We start from the raw sequence: 18,771 nt of genomic DNA, 5'->3' as shown, positions 1-18,771 counted from the left end.
GGTTCATACTACTACATAACCATGCCTTTCACTCTGAAGAATGTTGCCGCCACCTATCAACGGTGCATGCAGGAACGACGCATCACGCGGACCCAGTCCAGGGCCATACCACTTATGCGGTATGTGGGTCTCTCTGCGACAACCACTCTGTCTCCGCTTCCCACCAACTACTACAGTGGTTTGGCCGATCCAAACTGGCATGCGGCCATGGCTGAGGAGTACAAGGCACTCATCGACAATGGGACGTGGCGCCTCGTGCCCCGGCCACCCGGCGCCAACATGGTCACATGCAAGTGGATATTCAAGCACAAGTACCACTCTGATGGTACCCTCGCCCACCACAAGGCTTGCTAGGTGGTTCGTGGTTTCTCCCAGCGCCATGGCATCGACTACGACAAGACATTCAGCCCGGTGGTCAAACCAGCAACCATCTGGGCTGTTCTCAACATTGCTGCCTCACATGTCTGGCCTATTCATCAGCTAGACGTCAAGAATGATTTTCTCCATGGACATCTGGAGGAGACCGTCTACCGCCAGCAGCCCTCAGGCTTTGTCGATCCTATCTTTCCTGACCATGTGTGTCTATTGCAGCGCTCCCTATACGGACTGAAGCAGGCTCCCTAAGCCTGGTACCAGTGTTTTGCGACATACATTCGCCAGCTCGGCTTCATTGCCTCGACCTCCGACACCTCCCTCTTTGTCTACAAAGACGGGACCAATACCGCCTACCTGCTTCTCTACGTTGACGACATCATCCTTACTACGTCCTTGACGGCATTTCTTCAGCAGATCATCGGGCGCCTCCACTCTAAGTTTGCCATGACTGACCTGGGCGCACTCCATCACTTCCTCGGGATCTTTGTCACTCACTCCGCCGACGGCTTGTTCTTATCCCAGCGACCATACGCCGTTGAGCTTCTTCAACGCGCTGGCATGACTGAGTGTCACTCTACGTCGACACCTGTTGACACTCATGCCAAGCTATCCACAACTGATGGTGCTCCTATTGCTGATTCGTCCGCATACTGGAGCCTTGCTGGCGCGCTCCAGTACCTCACGCTGACGCTTCCTGACTTGACATACGCCATCCAATAGGTGTGCCTCTTCATGCATGATCCCCGCGAGCCGCACCTCTCGATGATCAAGCGGATCCTCCACTACTTGAAGGGCACTCTCCTCTAGCCTCCACATCAGTGTCGGCCCTGTTCAGTAACTGGTCGCCTACTCCGATGCCGACTGGGTTGGCTGTCTAGATTCTCGGCGCTCCACCTCCGGCTATTGTGTCTACCTCGGTGACAATCTGATTTCTTGGTCCTCCAAGCGTTAGACCACGGTCTCCCGCTCCAGTGCAGAAGCAGAGTACCGTGTTGTTGCTCATGTGGTGGCCGAGTGTTGCTGGTTGCGCCAGCTCCTGCAGGAGCTCCACGTCTCCATTGCTTCGGCGACGGTTGTCTACTGCGACAATGTCAGCGCTCTCTACATGACAACCAACCTCGTTCATCATCGTCGCACGAAGCACATTTAGATTGACATTCACTTCGTCTGTGAGAAGGTCGCCTTGGGACAAGTTCGGGTTCTTCATGTGCCGTCCTCTCACCAGTTCGCATACATCATGACCAAGGGCCTTCCTGTACACCTATTTACCAGTCTATGCGTCCGGGATCCTCCCGCTTAGACTGCGGGCGGGTATTAGGCAGGTATGTGTGATTAGCTATAATTAGCTCCTGCTATGTATACTTAATTGTATTCCTTATATACCCAGCCATATTGGCTATATATATGAAGGTCACCCCCCCATATTGGGTGTGAGGTGTGTCTCTACATGAAGAAGCCACATAAAGACTTTAATTTTCAGAGGGATTTTGGCTTGCCAAATATGTTTTAAGTTTTGACCCTGATCATTTTGAATAAATGTTTATACAATGATTTGTTATCTCCTATTTCACGTGAGGGGAGCCATGTGATAGGTGTTAAATATAACTGAATTGAACACATTTCCTTATCAGCTTAGGCTTGTGAGTGCAATGGTGTTGGTGTATGTAGCTCAATAACTAAAACTGGTTTGAACACTTTACAGTGACTAACTTTGACAGTTGTTAAATGTGCATGTTTTTTTACAAACCCTGACACTTGTTTTTCTACTAGAAAATGGGCAGTCAGGCAGTGAAATCGTTTCGGGTATTTCTGATGATGATGTGGATTTGGAGACGTCATCTAGTATGCCAGAGAGGACAGCAACCCTTCTTGATCTGTATTCTGGCTGTGGGGGCATGTCCACTGGTCTTTGCTTGGGTGCAGCTCTTTCTGGCTTGAAACTTGAAACTGTAATCTTCTACCTAGTTATCTGTTGGATAGAATATGTTCATGATCTCAGCACTAATTCTACTGTTCTGGCTATGATTGCAGCGATGGGCTGTTGATCTTAACAGTTTTGCGTGCCAAAGTTTAAAGTACAATCATCCACTGTATCTTGGATTCCATCTGTTCTGTCCAGCTGCTCTCACAAAGTTCCTTTGGATCTTTGAATGTAGGTGTGAAATGAGAAAGCCGATGAGTTCCTTGCTCTCCTTAAGGAATGGGCAGTCCTATGTGAAAAATATGTCCAAGACATGGATTCGAATTTAGCAGGTGCAGAGGATCAAGAGGATGAAGGCAGCCCTCTTGACAAGGACGAATTTGTTGTAGAGAAGCTTATTGGGATATGCTATGGTGGCAGTGGAAGAAAAAATGGCATCTATTTTAAGGTACTTAAGCGTTATCTGTTCATCTGTACTTGATTCCAAGAAAAGAAGTTCAATTACTATGGCAATATAGAAAAAAACTAAGCTTTTCAAGCAATGGATATTTCTGTGTATTTTGTTGTAATGCTAGATTTCTGCAGGTCCAGTAGGAAGGATATGGTCCTGAAGAGGATACATGGGAACCGATTGATAACCTGAGGTTAGTATTTGGTATGTCATCTGCTTGTTGCCTTGTACATCTATTTGTACTCTAATCCTTGTTTCACAAACCAGTGACTGCCCACTGAAAATTAGAGAATTTGTACAAGAAGGGTGTTAGTTAAATTGATGCACGGCATTCATGTAATCGTAGTCCTAAAGGAGTCTAGGCAGGTCAGGTAGGGGAGAGCATGGTCGTAGGCGTGCACGGCCATGACTCGGCCGTGGAGTCCGTCAGGTTCACGTCACATTGTTCAAAGCGCGCGTAGCGCACGCCGCAGCGAAACGGCGTTGCGATCTTTGCGCAATGTGGCGTGGGGGGTTTGGAGTCTGTAAACCTCAAGTATACCTATAAATATAAGAAACAAAGAGCCAAATAAGCTGCGGTTGCTGGCAGCGTCCAATCTTCATAGTTTCCTCTAAGGTTTGCATCTGTTCGCGCACTCGCCGTAGTCACCACGTCGCTGACGTCGCTCACGATCCGATCTCGTTCATCGTTCGAGTTCTAACAACGTGGTATCAGAGCCGAAGGTAGACGAAGGAGGAGGTGTCTGGTGATAGGGAGTCATCGGAGAGATAGCCGAGTGATCGAGTTCGTCGATCGCGAGCAGAAGGAGACGTGAATCCGAAGAACTGTCGACATGGGCTCGACCGGAGAGGAGAAGGAAACCATGGAACGTGCATGGAATCAGGCGTCGGGAAACCTAGTTTGGCCGATATTATCTTGTACCAACTATCAAGAGTGGTCCGCTCATGTCCAATGTAACCTCGAAGTGATGTATCTATGGGACGCGATCGAGAGTGACAAGGTCGAGCGGCGACGTGATCGACTTGCGCTCGGCGCCATGATTCGTGGCGTGCCCGGCGAGATGCACTCTATGTTGCTGAACAAGAAATCGGCGAAGGAGGCATGGGAAGCTGTTAAATCGATGCGTCTGGGGGCAGAACGCGTGAAAGAGGTGAATGCGCAGAAGTTACTTGCGGAATTTGAATCAATCTCGTTCAAGACGGGAGAATCAATTGATGACTTCGCAGTTCGGATCGGCAAGCTGGCAACCGATCTGAAGGGCCTTGGTGATGAAAGCGTGGATGATACAAGAGTGGTCAAGAAGTTCCTGAGAGTTGTTCCCCCGCGCTACAATCAAGTAGCGGTCGCGATCGAGATGTTCTGCGACTTGAAGACTTTGTCTGTCGAAGAACTCGTCGGTCGGCTCAGGGCGGCTGAAGACCGATTCGAGCCTACGCCAGATCAAGTCACCGATAAGGCGAAGCCCTCTCTTCTCCTCACGGAGGAGGAGTGGATGGCGAAGAACAGGAGTCGCATCATTCACACCGACTCGTCCTCATCTGGAGGTAAGGGCGGTGGAAATTATGCAAAGAAGGACAAACAAGGAGTGCGCGGCGGCGGCAGCGGGAAGCATGATCGCGAGAGGCATGACTCAGGTTGTCATCCTTCGACGGGGACACTGCGTCGGAAGGGAAGATGCAAGAAGTGTGGTGTGTTTGGCCACTGGGCAAGGGAGTGCCTGAACAAGAAATCCGGGAAGGAAGACCATGATGATGCCGCTCACCATGTCAGTGGTGACACAGACAAGAACCCGGCGCTCCTGGTGGCCCAGGTGTGCGATGTCTTGCACACTCCAAGGACAGGCGGCCAAGGCCTGCTCCTGAACCAGGAACGTTTGTTCCCGGCCAAGTACGATGAGGACGCTTGGGTGTTGGACACAGGCGCAACAAATCATATGACAGGTTGCCGATCCTCGTTGGCAGACTTAGATGAATCGGTGCGCGGCGCGGTGAAATTTGGTGATGGCTCCACCGTAGAAATCTGCGGTGTCGGTGCAGTGCCAATGGCCGGCAAGAACAAGGAGCAATGTGTGATCACCGAGGTGTATTTCATTCCATCACTGAGGTGTAACATTGTGAGCCTCGGACAGTTGGAAGAAGCAGGATGTCGAGTTGAGATTGACAAGGGTGTTCTGGAAGTGTTCGAGAGAGAACAGCAAGGCAATGCTCGAGGTGTTCTGATCCGAGCAGAAAGAAGAAACTGCTTGTATGTCATGAAGGTCAACCTGACAGCACCGATCTGTTTACTGACCAAGATGGAGGAGGAAGCCTGGCGGTGGCATGCTCGCTTTGGCCATTTAAATTTCAGGGCGCTACATGATCTTAGTGTCAAGGAGATGGTGGAGGGGCTACCACTGATCAAGAAGATAGAACAGGTGTGCGATGGCTGCGCACTTGGCAAGCAGCACCGCACTCCTTTTCCTCGAGCTTCGGCATGGCGAGCATCATCAGTACTTGAGCTTGTACACATGGACTTGTGTGGGCAAATAACGCCACCCACACCCGGAGGCAAGTCTTACTTTTTGCTTATTGTAGATGATTTTAGTCGTTACATGTGGCTTGAGGTATTGGCTGCGAAGTCAGAGGCGTTGGAATACTTCAAGAGATTCAGAGCGGCGGCAGAACTTGAGTCAGGGCGCCGTCTGAAGGCATTCAGAACTGACAGGGGAGGCGAGTTCAACTCAGGAGCGTTTGTGGTGTTTTGCAGTGATCATGGGATTAAGCACAACACCACCACACCGTATACTCCTCAACAGAATGGTGTTGTGGAGAGAAGAAATCAGACGGTGGTAGAGATGGCGAGGTGCTTGCTGAAAAGCATGGGCGTGCCGTCCAAGTTCTGGGGTGAAGCCGTCATAACGGCTGTTTATATTTTGAATCGCTCTCCCACTAAGAGTTTGAATGGCAAGACTCCATATGAAGCATGGTTGGGTCGAAAACCCGGGGTCAAGCATCTGAAGACTTTTGGATGCGTTGCATATGCGAAGACAGTTGGACCCGGGGTGAGCAAGCTAACTGACAGAGCAGTTTCAGGTGTGTTCCTTGGGTACGAACTAGGAACGAAGGGCTATCGCATCTATGATCCGGTGAAGGACAAATTATTGGTGACTCGGGATGTAGTGTTTGACGAGAAGAAGCCGTGGAATTGGGAAGGGAAGGACAGCTGGGTGATCAGAGGCACAACAGCAACAGAAGCGCCTGACATCTTTCAGGTTTAGTGGGAAGACACTGTAGCCGGTCCGACAACAGGGCTTGCGGAGCCTGATTTTTCTGAACCTGATGCCGGTGATCCCGGATCGCCTACTGTGTCGGTGTTAATTCCACAGTCTGGGGGTGGATCAAACTCACCTCCATACACTCCCAACTCCAACTCAATCCTAGGAGTGCCGATGACCCAATGGGCAACACCGCCCACCGGGCAGTCTGCAGATTCAGAAGGTGCCCCACTGCGTTACCGTACAATCCCAAATTTGCTTGATACTACTGAAGAAGTGCAGGATTTTGAGTATAGCGGTCTTTGTCTTATTGCGGCTGAGGAACCAAGATCAGTCCAAGAGGCATTAACCGAGCAGTGTTGGAGGCAGACCATGCAGTCCGAGATGCAAGCCATAGAAGCAAATCGCACCTGGGAAGTCAGTGTGTTGCCACCAAAACACAAGGCCATCGGCCTGAAGTGGGTTTTCAAGGTCAAAAAGGACCCGGAAGGGAATGTGATCAAGCATAAAGCTCGTTTGGTGGCTAAAGGATATGCTCAACAGTTTGGAGTCGATTTCGATGAGGTGTATGCTCTGGTTGCTAGGATTGAAACTGTACGAGTTCTGTTAGCACTTGCAGCACAAGGTGGTTGGGAAGTTCACCATATGGACGTCAAATCTGCATTTTTGAATGGTGATCTGTCTGAGACCGTATACGTGCAACAGCCTCCAGGTTTTGTGGTCGGCAAAGGAGACAAGGTCCTCAGATTGAGAAAGGCTCTTTACGGGTTGAAGCAAGCACCGAGGGCATGGAATGCAAAACTCGATAAGGAGTTGTTGGCTCTAGGTTTTGTGAGAAGCAAGCTTGATCATGCTGTTTACAGGAGAAGCAGCAAAAGTTCATTCTTACTTGTGGGAGTATATGTCGACGATTTGATCATCTCTGGACCAGATGTGCAAGACATCAAGATGTTTAAGTCTGAGATGAAAAAGAAGTTTAGCATGAGTGATTTGGGGTTCTTGAGCTATTACCTTGGCATAGAGGTCAAGCAAGATGGCAATGGGATTACATTGTGTCAGAGTTCCTATGCTGCAAAGATTCTAGAAGGTGCAGGGATGAGGAACTGTAACTCATGTGAAACACCAATGGGATGTCGACTGAAACTTAGCAAGCTGAAGAGTGGAGATCCAATAAATCCAACAGAGTATAGAAGCATCATAGGGACCCTCAGGTACATTGTCAACACCAGGCCAGACTTAGCTTTTGCTGTTGGTGTTGTAAGCAGATACATGGAGGCACCCGGGAAAGAACATTGGGCTGCTGTGAAACACTTCCTGAGGTACCTGAAGGGTACTATGGGATATGGCTGCAAATATGAGAGAGGTGCTGAACTAAAACCGATCCTAGTTGGCTATAGCGATAGCGACTATGCAGGAGATCCAGAAGACAGAAAGAGCACGACGGGAATTGGCTACTTTCTGGGGAGCAGTTTGGTGACCTGGGCATCACAGAAACAAAGAATTGTTGCTTTGTCTTCGTGTGAAGCTGAGTACGTGGCAGCAGCAGCGGCGGCATGTCAGGGCATTTGGCTAAACCGACTGATTGCAGACATGTTGGGGACTAAGGAGATGACAGTGAAGCTTCTCATGGATAATATGTCCGCGATCGCGCTCAGCAAGAATCCAGTGCATCACGATCGTAGCAAGCATATTGATACAAGGTATCATTTTCTTTGTGAATGCATAGAAGAAGGCAAGGTGGAAGTTGGTCATGTTGGGACTGCAGAACAGCTCGCCGATCTCTTCACCAAATCGCTGGGGCGAGTCAAGTTCGTGGAGTTGAGGAGTGCTTTAGGTGTCGTCGAGGTGCATCAAGTTTAGGGGGTGTTTTGTTAGTTAAATTGATGCACGGCATTCATGTAATCGTAGTCCTAAAGGAGTCTAGGCAGGTCAGGTAGGGGAGAGCATGGTCGTAGGCGTGCACGACCATGACTCGATCGTGGAGTCCGTCAGGTTCACGTCACATTGTTCAGAGCGCGCGTAGCGCACGCCGCAGCGAAATGGCGTTGCGATCTTTGCGCAATGTGGTGTGGGGGGTTTGGAGTCTGTAAACCTCGAGTATACCTATAAATATAAGGAACAAAGAGCCAAATAAGCTGCGGTTGCTGGCAGCGTCCAATCTTCATAGTTCCCTCTAAGGTTTGCATCTGTTCGCGCACTCGCCGTAGTCACCACGTTGCTGACGTCGCTCACGATCCGATCTCGTTCATCGTTCAAGTTCTAACAAAGGGCACAGAAGAAAAATTCTCCCACTGCCTGTGAGTGTTTAGCTGGGTGTGGTTTTCTCCCTGTTTGTTTAGCTCCCCATTTTTTTGGTGATATCTACCTAATCTATCCTTTCAAAAGGGTGATGTTGATGTCAAGGTATCAGTGGGTTTAATCGGTTCAGAAACCGTGATGAGCCACTTAAAGATGAGAAAATCAAGCAAATGGTGACTTTCATGGATATTGTGGCATACTTGAAGCCCAAGAATGTTCTCATGGAAAATGTTGTGGACATACTGAAATTTGCTGATGGCTACCTAGGAAAATATGCTTTGAGCTGCGTAGTTGCTATGAAGTACCAAGCATGCCTTGGAATGATGGTAGCAGGCTACTATGGTCTGCCACAGTTCAGGATGCGTGTGTTCCTCTGGGGTGCTCTTTCTTCTATGGTCTGTTTTGTACCTTGCTGTTTTATATGCTTTGCTAGATTTATGTTGCATTGTTGACTGCTGGCTAATCAGGTGTATTTGACAATGTAGGTGCTCCCTAAGTATCCTCTGCCTACATATGACGTTGTAGTTCGTGGAGGAGCCCCTAATGCCTTTTCAGTAAGTGCAATCACTACATTGAAATCCTTTGGAATGTGTAAAATTTGTTGACCAACTAAATTTGTTTGCAGCAATGTATGGTTGCATATGATGAGACAAAAAAAACCATCCCTGAAGAAAGCTTTGCTTCTTGGTGATGCAATTTCAGATTTACCAAAGGCAAGTGTTTGGTCAAGTTCATACGTTTCTCAATGTGCATGCAATCTTACTCTTCTCTGCAGGTTGAAAACCATCAACCTAACGACGTAATGGAGTATGGTGGTTCCCCCAAGACAGAATTCCAGCGCTACATTCGACTTGGTCGTAAAGGTAAAAGGCCCAGTGAACTTTAATGGTTGAGCTTCTCCATGAATTTCAGAAGAACCACCTTTTTTTCTTTGTTCTTTGCTACTACTACAGCAAGTTCACTCTGTTTTATTCTTTCAGACATGTTGGATTGGTCCTTTGGTGAGGAGGCTGGTCCAGATGAAGGCAAGCTCTTGGATCACCAGCCCTTATGGCTTAACAATGATGATTATGAGCGGGTTCAGCAAATTCCTGTCAAGAAGGTTGGTGGCTTGATAGCAGTTGTGCCTTCCTTTGTTGTTTCTCCTTCTGAAACAATCATCACTCTTTCCTATGACAGGGAGCCAACTTCCGTGACTTAAAGGGTGTCAAGGTTGGAGCAAACAATATTGTTGAGTGGGATCCAGAAATCGAGCGTGTGAAACTTTCATCTGGAAAACCACTGGTATGAGTTATTTTGTGCTGTTGTTTCTATAACAGTGCAACATTTATGTTACATATTCATACTCATAACTGATGAGATGCTGCAACTACTGTAAGATTTATGGTTAAGACATGATAAGATTTTGCACAAATCTTTGTTATCTAGGTTCCTGACTATGCAATGTCATTCATCAAGGGCAAATCACTCAAGTAAGTTGCAAAATGGGCCCTTTTTTTGAAAAAGTAGGTTATTGGTTACTTGTCCTTACATATGATGTTGTTGCCCATTTGGGCGCTTGTGGTGGGACAAGACAGTTCCTACAGTTGCAACTAGAGCAGAGCGTCACAACCAGGTCAGCTTCAGTAGAAACTACCCCTTTATGCTAATCCCTGCAACTGTATTTAATGTTAGTGTTGTCCGCATATGATCCTGATTGAACATGTTGTCCACAGGTTATATTGCATCCGACTCAAGCAAGAATCCTGACTATCCGGGAGAACGCAAGGTTACAGGGTTTCCCTGATTACTACCGATTGTTTGGTCCGATCAAGGAGAAGTAAGTTCCTCTTTTCAGTTTGCCTGTACCTGATCTAGTCACTCTTGAAAGTTGTCAGTAGTAAGCCATTGATCAGTCAGTTAAAGCTCTTGAAATCAGAAGCAGGATCATGCTGCATTGTAATCCTTGCATCTGAACATGTATGCTTTCTCTGATGGTGACAAGTATATTCAAGTCGGAAATGCAGTAGCTGTCCCTGTTGCCCGGGCACTGAGCTACTGTCTGGGGCAAGCCTACCTAGGTGAATCTGAGGGAAGTCACCCTTTGTACCAGCTGCCTCCAAGTTTCACCGCTTTGGTTCAAACTGCGGTGCAGGCGAGGGCCTCTTCTGTTGGCACTCCTGCAGGGGAGGTGGTTGAGCAGTAAAAGGATCAGAGCTGAGCTGATCAGACCAACAGCCAATGGCAGGAGCATCTCTTGTTGGGTCCGATTCGGGCCCATCCAATAGCATGTTAAACAATAAATAATCAGCGCATCGTGCTGATTCTTATGATTGGAGATGAATGTAGGCAGGGTGCACTCGAGCTCGAGTGCTTGTTGTACTGTAGGTTGAGGTTTCAAAACATTCATTTCATTCATGGGCCCGCCCATTTGTGGCTGATGTTTCTCGTGTCATTTCAGTGTAGCAATCTGCTGATTTGAGGCTTTGTCATGTATGTGTATTCCACCATTCATTCTTGTTAAATGCAAGTAAGACAACATTTGATCCTTGTTTAACATGAGCATATTTTTGTCCACTGCTTGAGTAGGGACTGAATTAAGTCTCTCAATGCTTTGGCCATTGAACGATTGGGGCTTGTTTGATAGGGCTTCTCTCCGGCTTCTTTAGAGGAGATCTAATAAATGTTTTTTAAAGAAAAACAAAGGAGCTGAAGTTGTTCTGGAGGAGTTATATCCTCCTAAAGAGCTCTGGCTCCTCAGGAGGAGGCATACCAAACATACCCTTGAGTTGTCTTGTTCAATCTTACGGTAGTCTTTACATTTATTTTCAGCGGAGTGTAGGGAAGGCAACTCACGATGAGCACCTTTATTCTATCTAAAAGGACTTTGATGTCGCCTAGATGGGGGTTGAATAGGCGCTTCTGGAAATTAACAACAAATAAAACTTGCTGCGGATTAGTAGAGTGTGTGGCACTACTGCTCTGTCGCGCGACACTATCGCACTGCAGTACTACCTCGTTGAGAATGCGGCACTGCCACGCCTGCGCAGAGAGCTTCAACAGCAGCTACGCCTAGAACCCAAACTTGGAGATGTGCATGGAGATGTCCAGTGGCAAGTCCACTAAGTACCTGCACTTATAAACACGCACAACCAAGTAGATCAAGTGGAACACGGATAATGCAATTCAAAGCATAAAGAAGATCAGACATAAGATTTATCCCATGGTTCAGCTCACCACCAAGGCTTGCCTATGTCCACGTTATTGAGGAAGCCACTAAGGCTTAGGCTTTGCAACCCTTATCCTCGTTCTCAAGTCAAGAGAGTGAACTCTTAAGATGAGGAGTCTCCACTAGATCAATGGGGGTAATACAAACTTTCCCGCGGCTCACCACAAGCACGGGAGCTCGTCGGGCGATACCTAGCCGTCTAGGAGGCTTCACCTCCAAGAGTAACAAATGTGCAACGGAGATTGATGAAGCCCGACAAGTGCTTAAGGATTGGCTTGCTCTTAATTACTCTCTAACACTTAGTCAAACACTAATCACTCACTCTCACAAATAGAGGGGTTAGAGAGAGCTCACAAATGGCTTGGGAAGGGTTGGGAGTGATCTGAGCATCAGCAACAACACTAAGAGGCGTGGGATGAGTATTTATAGCCATCCCACACAAGCTGGCCGTTGTAGTTCAAAAACTAGCCGTTGTGACCTGTACTGGTGCGGCACTACCGCGGCAACTCGCGGCACTGCCACGGCGCGGCACTGTCGCAGCTCTCAGAAACAGCACAGGTCACCTCACAGATAACACCATAACTTTTTACTTCAAACTCTATTTTCAGTGATCTTGACTTTTCGGAAAGCTTGTTTCGAGGGCTATCCAACCCAATAGAGAACAAGCCCCAAGGTCAACAAGTGCAAGTGTTGTGATAATGTGTTTCTCTCATGTTAGCACTTAGGTTTGGTTAGTTTGAGCACTTAAAACTTGCCTATGATTCGTATTGCATCCCCCTTGATAGTACGGCATACTTATACTCAAGATCAAGAGAATATAACCATTTTAACCACTTGAGTCTTCAATGTCTTCATATGCTATTTCTTCTCAATATCACTTCATAAGGGGTTGCAATCATCTTTATCTCATCTATTCGAGCAAACACACCTTGAGCATGTGACTTGAACCATTTCCATACATATAAGTTCACCTCAATGGCTTCAAGTCACTTCACTAATGATTTGAACATCAACACAATATGACTCATCATAGCTTGATTAGTTCTTTGACTCAATGCAAGTACTCTCTTCTTCACCTTAGCCATGGTACCTCGGTCCTTAAGCCATCGCTTGCCCTTCACCTTTGCTTAGTCCATCGAAGCCCTTTCCTTGCTATCTTCACCTTATCAAGCCATACTCAAGTCATATCATATTAAGCATCCATTGAAAAACCATTTCTTCAATAGTATGATCCTTGCTTGAATATCTTATAGATATGAATGTTGAGATCAATCAAGCTTTAGTTTGATTCACATAAAGACATATATGAATCAACATCAATATGGTCAAGCCAATTCATGATTCCTTATATCCTCTTCATCTTGGCTTAACACTTCTAACACTCACTTCAATATCTATCTTCATACTTCTAGCTTGATCAAAGCAATGCAAAGTGATTTTCCAAATCTTTATTCATACAAGCAAACCAACATAGAGACCGACTTATATCCAATATGAGTTGTGTCCTTTGTCATTTAAACATTTGCTTGGTATTTCTTCACTTATGCATTCTTGACTCATTCTTCAATCCGTGATCAAAGCTAATCCACTATCAAACTCTTCTTGTTCATGCAAAGCAAGCCATTATTGAGACCAATCCAAAATCATCAACTCATGTCTCTTTTAACATTTGTCAAATATGCTTGCTTTCTAATGATACTATGGCATTCCTCAACATAGAAGTCATTTCATCAACTCCATTTGCATTATTATCTTTCTCTTGAACTATATTATTTTTGTGATCTTCCAACACAACAATACATAATTTTGACCTTGATTTGAACATTATGTGGAATATCATCAAGTTTGCCTTCTTGTTGAACCTATATACACTTCTCATTCCACAATCCACAAGTGTATGCAATAAACTCAATTTTCTATTCAACACTTAGCAAACTTATTAGACCTTTAATGCTGTTGTCATTCAATTCACCAAAACCCACTAAAGGGCTAGATGCACTTACACTATCATTTTTGAGAAGTCAAACGGTTGGAACTTGGATTAAAATTATATAAAAATAGTAACATTTATAATACAAACTAAGTACTATTTCATAATATATTTATATGAAAACATAAATGCTAATACTATTTGCTATAAATTTGGTCAAATTTGAGCTCGTTTGACCGGCACGGATCCTATAATTGCATTTTTTTTTATGAACGGAGGGAGTACTGTGCAAAAAGATTGCCTTAGATGGTTTACAAGACAGTTTGATCCACTTTGCTTGTTTGGCCGCAAGATGATGATGTTGAGGATAGCGACTGTGTGGTTAACTAGCTCATGCGTGGGTTTTATCTGTACTACCTCTGCTTTAAAAACAATGCAATTATTCTAAGTTTGGATCGAATGCCTGTTTGATTCGCTGCCAATCATTGTCACGCCATATATTAGGCATGTCACAGTTTTTAGAAGCTGTATGGTTCACTGTAGTAAGCCAACAACTATGATGTGCCAAAATTAGTCACAAACGTGTGGCTTTCATTTGCTTGCCACACTTTCTATGGCAGCCATAGTTTGCCTATAGTTCGATGTGATAATGTTTGATAACGAACTAAACAAGCCATGAATCAAACTTTTTTAAGTTGGCTAAGTTTATAGAAAAAGTTATTAATATTTAAAACTCCAAATAAATATACTATGAAAATATATTTTATGATTACTCTAATGACACTTATTAGATATTATAAATGCTATTTCTCCTTCTAAATTATAAGCCATTTTTATTTTATATAGTTTTTACCATATAGCTAGACATATTGACATATATAGGTGATCTTTGGCATGTATATGCCCATATGCGTGCACCAACTTTTTTTTATTTGTTCCTTTGAGGATTAAAGTTGTGGAACGAAGATTAAAGTTGTAAGCTTAGATTTCCATGTGTCCATTTATTTGTTCATGTGCTAACCTCATTCTACTTTTTATACAAAAAAAATGATTGCAGTCCATGCGTTTATTTCCATGCCGTGGAGCTTATGGATTTGTCTGTTTGTCCATGCGTTCATTTCCATGCCTTCATGCATCAGCTACGGGTGTTCCCTATTTGCAAGCAGGTCTCTGTGCGACTTTCTTATAATTTGCTCCCTGATATCTTCATCATTGAGCTTTAGCCAAAATGTAAAGGGCCCCGTACGTGTCCCTGAATATAACACCGGCAGTCACTCCACAAGTCAGAGGGCCTCGCAAGACTACACGCTCAAAATGTACAATATGTGTGCGCAAGCATTGAAAAGCCCGAGGGGACCAATTAAGGCGAAAAAGTTGATCAGTGTCGTTGGATGCCTCGTAAGACTAGCCAAATGCTTAATGCAATCCAAATTTTCATCCTGTAGTGTCTTCAATTATATATAACATATTTTGTAATAAGGTGACTGATGATTTGGTAGTTTACGAAAGTCGTATGTTGTCCTATGACTCTAAGTTGTTGACGAGCCAAAGCCCTGAGTTTGTAAATGAATTTGTTTTTGACGATTAGGCTAAACGTGCTTTTATGCAGATGTTATTTTACTTTTAAAAAATGGTACAAATACTTAGGGTGTGAGGGTGCTTCAGGGCCTGATGCTGGTTTGCCGCGGGGTGGGGTCGGGGGGGGGGGGGGGGGGGGGGGGGGGAGGGGAGTTGTGGGGTTGTGTCGGGCAGGAAGGCCGAAGGCAGCGGTGGCTGGCGAGGGTGTGCGGGGTGCGGGCGATGGGCGTGCGGCGGCTGGCGGGGGTGTGCAGGGTGCGGGCGGTGGGCGTGCGGCGGCAGGGGGTGGGGATGGAATGAAACTAGGGTTCCTGACTTGCTGGTCTTCCAATATATACTTAGCTGGCTGTGACCCCACTTGTCGGGTACTAAGGCGGGTTTGCGGATACGAGCAGCCATATTCTTACATGTTAACAAATGCACATTTGATTTATACCTTTGCCCGCACCCGTGCCCGCGGATGCACTTTGGTGCCAGTATCCGCGCCCGCCGGGTTTGATACCCGCGGGTATGCGGGTATTCTGTACCCATTGCCATCTGGATCCTTTTGTTGTTTGTCATTATGGGCCATAGCACATGATCGTGAGAGAAGCAACTAAAAATTGATTTTGGCCCACATGGATGGTCTAGAAGTTTGAATGTACGAGCGTCACTTCTTTATACTATATGAGAAATGCAGACGCAGAAAAAATAATTTGGAAGAAAAAATGTGTTTGAAAAGTAAGGACAAATTAATTTCAAAAATGTCCTAAAAATCGTTACCACTATTTATTATGTTTGTCATGGCTCTATTTTTTTTGAAAGACCACGGCTCTAATTAGGAAGAAAAATATAAACGGCACTGCGATCATATAAAAGAACAAGCTGCTAAGTGGAGGTCAAATTATAAAAATAAACCGTAAACAACAACAATAAAAAAACAAGTTGTCATCTAGGGATCATGAACACCCCTAAAACAACGGTACAAAAAGTTAGCCACCGACAGATAAATTATAAAAAAGCTACTAAATAAAAACAATATAGCAAAAAAAAGAACAAGCTGCAAATTGAAGACCGAACAAATAAATTAAAGTTGACAACTGGGGACTAAATTATAAAGAAAAAACAAACAACAAAAACAAAAAAATAAAACTGGCAACTAGTTAGGGGGGCTAATTATAAAACAACCCTGAACAATTCCTAAAAAAGAAAGAACAAGCTACCAACTAAGGGCCACTATAGAGACAACCACTAACTACGTCAACAAAAAAATGACAATTGAGGGCAAAATTATAAAAACAACCCCAAACAACAAAAACAAAAAATTGTAAGCTGCCAACTGGGAGCAAAGTATAAAAACAATCTCGAACAACAGGCCGGGACAAAAAAAGGTGAAAGCTGCCATGGGGGCCAAATCATAAAAACAACCCCAAACAACAAGAAAAAAATTAAGCTACCAACTCAGAGCTAAATTATTAAAACAACCCTAACCACGTCAACAAAAAAGAACAAGCTACCAACTAAGGGTCACTATAAAAAAAAACACTAACAACATTAACAAAAAACTGACATTTGATGGCTAAATTATAAAAACAACCCAAAACAACAAGAACAAAAAAGAACAAGCTGCCAACTAGAGGGCAAATTATAAAAATAACCCGAACAACTGGAACAAATAAATTACTACTGTCAACCAGGGGCCAAATTATAAAAAAAACATCTAACCACGTCAAAAAAAGAACAAACGCGCTGCCAACTAGGGACCAAACTATAAACACAACACTAACACCATCAACAAAAAAGCTGGCAATTGAGGATCAAATTATAAAAACAACCCCATGCAACAAGCACAAAAAAACCAAGCCAACTAAGGGCTAAAGTATTAAAACAACCCCGAACAATGGAAAAAAAAATAAAGCTACCAACTAAAGGCCAAATTATAAAAACAACCCAAAACAATAAGAAAAAACATGAGGACCAAATTATAAAAGCAACTCTACATAAAAAGAACATGGTGTACCACCAGCTCATCTTCTTTCTTCTGATGATAAGAAAGAACGCATCATCTTTACTTCTCACACATTCTTGGAGTCTGCAGCAATGGACTTCTTCGCCTCCCATGGGTGATCTTATGTCTTTAGACTTATGAACTAAGTTTGTTTGGCTTATGAGATTGATTTTGCTTTAAGCATTTGTATCCTATAATAACTTTGGTCAGATTCTTCACTTATGGGGATGAAGGTGGATATTCATCCATTATATTATCTAAAAAACAGTGCAGTTTGAATAATCTCATAAAAAATCACTTCACTGGTCGAGAAATTAAATTTCTTTCCGGAATTATCGTTCTGTTGAGTTGTGTAGCCAGTTGATTAATTCTTCTCTCATGAGTTTGTAATGCATGTTCCTAATAACATGACTTTGTCTTTTGGTTGCCTGTAACTTTCTACTCACCACTGCAGACGCCCTCTTTGCCGAGTGCTGGGGGCACTCGGCAAAGCCAGCCAAGCACTCGGCAAAGGCTTTGCCGAGTGCCGCACTCGACAAAGGTCTCTCGGCAAAGATTTTATCGGCAAAAATTTCTTTGCCGAGTACCAAAAATCGACACTCGGCAAAGTCTTTGCCGAGTGCCAAGCCCGCACTCGGCAAAAAAATAACTGCCGTCAACATTTGACGCCGGCTTTGCCGAGTGCCTAGGGACTGGCACTCGGCAAAATTTGAATTTTTGCCGAGAGCCAGGGCTCAGCACTCGGCAAAGAAACCATTTTTTTTAAAAAAAATCTTTTTAAAAATAGTCTTTGCCGAGTGGTACCACCTGGCACTCGGCAAAATTGATCTCTTTGCCGAGTGCCAGGCTGTGGCACTCGGCAAAACTGAGGAAGTGGCTGTTTTTGCAGCATTTTTTTCCAGCTTTGCCGAGTGCCACACCCCTGGCACTCGGCAAAGCTGGGAAGTTTGCTATTTTTTTTGTTTGTTGCTTTCCTTCGAAAGCAAACACGCAAAACTCATATATAATACATAAGACAGCACACAGGCATTTAGCATCACACAAAACGCATACATAATTCATCACATACATCCATAATACATCACAAGCACATCCATCACAAGCACATCCTCCTACATAATCCATCACACGCACATCCAATGTGCAAATCCATGACAACATCTAAGAAGTCTTCATCCAACACAAGTCCTAGATCAAGAAAAGTCAATGAAACATGAAGGGGCACCACCTACTGCCACTGATCCCAATGGGAGCCTGAAGGGGCACCTCCGTGCGGTGGTGGACCTGTCCAGCCGGGGTGTGTGTGCTGAGGCGAAGGAGTCGGGTTCGAACCCGACGACTGTTACTGCACAAAGGAGAATTGAATTCATTAGTATCTACACAAGCTAAAGGACTTGATCAACCATATATATATACTCACCGGAGTGCCTAGAGCCAGAGGAGTAGGAGGCACAACTGGAGCGAGCAGCGACTGGGGCACTACCACACCCGGGAGAGTGGTGCCGAGGCTCGACATGAATGAGAACATGTCATGCATCCTCTACGCCTCGGCTGCCCTCTGGGCCCTCAGGACCTCCCACTCGGCCCTCTTGGCCTCCCTCTAGGCCCTCTCCCTCTCCCTCTCGACCCTCTCGGCCTCCTTCCTCTCCACAGTGGCTTTTCCGAAGAACCTTTAGACATCTCTCGATTGGATAGCACCAACGGGCTTGCACGGGCCCCCCATTCGTGCCTCGTGAGGCAGGTGCAAAATCAGATGCTGCATTGAGAGG

The 18,771-nt window shown here is 45.2% G+C and overlaps 1 pseudogene; it reads left to right on the top strand.

Annotated features, from left to right (window-relative positions):
• The first annotated feature begins 207 nt into the window (after positions 1-207).
• On the top strand, positions 208-10,484 carry LOC136510185 (DNA (cytosine-5)-methyltransferase 1-like; annotated as a pseudogene).
• Positions 10,485-18,771: the final 8,287 nt, after the last annotated feature.

Source organism: Miscanthus floridulus, chromosome 16, assembly GCF_019320115.1.
Source record: "Miscanthus floridulus cultivar M001 chromosome 16, ASM1932011v1, whole genome shotgun sequence".
NCBI lineage: Eukaryota > Viridiplantae > Streptophyta > Magnoliopsida > Poales > Poaceae > Miscanthus > Miscanthus floridulus.
This window is presented reverse-complemented; position numbering and strand designations above follow the sequence as displayed.